Here is a 1,762-nt window from a genome sequence, read left to right on the forward strand (position 1 = left end):
TTTTTCAATTTTTTCAAAAAGAAGAAGGAGTTCGTTTTCAATTATGGCATATTATCGTGGTATCTACTCTATACCCCCAAACCTAAACTAAACATTGTCCTCAATGTTTCAAAATATGTAAAGAATTAAAATGCAACATATGGAAAGGGACATGCTGAGTAGAGTAAAAGGAGAGAGAATACCCGATTTCGGCGAAAGCAGAATTAAAACTCCGTTATTCAAGGCAAAAATCCAACATATTTCAGCCGAGATCATATTGGATTAGCAAAATATATACAAAAGGAACAAAAGGGTTTTTAAAATTTTATCTACTGGATTATATACAAAAATTCACCATACACTAACAATCTAAAGAGTTGAGGGTCAACCCAAAAGACAAAGTGTAAAGGTTTCAACAGCTTCACACAATAATAATATGATAGGCATGCAAGTGAAGCTGTGAAACAAAATGAGCTACCCCCAAACCTGGATTTTACAGAAGATATAATTTTGAAAACAAAATCGCGCAGTTTTGGGGGTTCATCATGTACAAGGTCTAGCTCGAAATGAACTGTGCTAGGGACGGGCAAACATGCAATTTCCAACTGTGGTTCCTCAAAGATATTATACTTAGAAGCAAAATAGTCCAAGAGGACTTGGGAAGCACACAATTCCAAACCTAGGTTGGGCATTCTCAGAAAAATTGGTTTTACAATATTGGTACAAACCAAATCTAGGTTGGGTGGAAGGCCAACAGATTGTGACTTATGTAGGACGATAGGCACATCATTATTAATCAAATCAAAATCTCCTAACTCATCTACACATGTCACATCATGCTCACAATCATCAATCAAATTGGCAAGATCACAATCAGAATCATCAACATCATCAACAAATTTATTCTCATGCATCGGCAAATCAGGAGAAATATCACAATGTGACCTAGGTAGAGAATCAGACACATCAAATATATTTTCATGCATATTAGTGTCTACAGAAGATTCAACTATTCCTATGTCATGCTCATCTTCACAGAATAATTGTACGAATCCCATGTCAATATCAAAATCATATGAATTACAATGAGTATTAGAAAGAACAACATTCATGAAGGTCGAGGGCGAGAAGCCATATGTTATTGAACCAACAGGTTCCACAATATTTTCATGTTCTTCTAACATATCATCATAATCATCATAATCATCATCATGGTAGCATGCATATTGGTCCACATTAACAGTGGTGGTGTCATTAGTCGATTCATGTTCCTCTAAATTAGGTTCATATTCAACATTATTTACATGAATGGGACTAGACACTTCATTAGGGACAACATACATTTCCTCATGAATTTTCTCCTTTTGTCGGTGAAGCAAAATCTGATCTAAATGTGCATGAATTCGTGATGTAGATCTATCATAGTCTTGCTTACAGAGTCTTAAAGCTTCTGTGGTGGAGTCTAAATTCATGGGAGTACAAAATTCTTCATGTTCAAATTGTGGTGAATGGTACATGTGTGCATGGTCATTAGGGTTTACAAAATATTGATCGCAACCCTCAAAGGATTGATTATGGTCCCAATGACTACCATTCTCACAATTTATGGGCATTTCATACATTGGATTTTCTCTAGATTGCCTAAAATTATGCAAAATATGACAATGCTCAACAGGGTGGTCTAAACTACCACATGCGGGACATGCATAGATTTCAGGTTGCCTAAGAAAATTAGATGTGAAAGATTCCTCATGTGATTGCATTTCTAAAGCTGTGATTCGAG

This window comes from Papaver somniferum, chromosome 2 (genome assembly GCF_003573695.1).
Source record: "Papaver somniferum cultivar HN1 chromosome 2, ASM357369v1, whole genome shotgun sequence".
Lineage (NCBI taxonomy): Eukaryota > Viridiplantae > Streptophyta > Magnoliopsida > Ranunculales > Papaveraceae > Papaver > Papaver somniferum.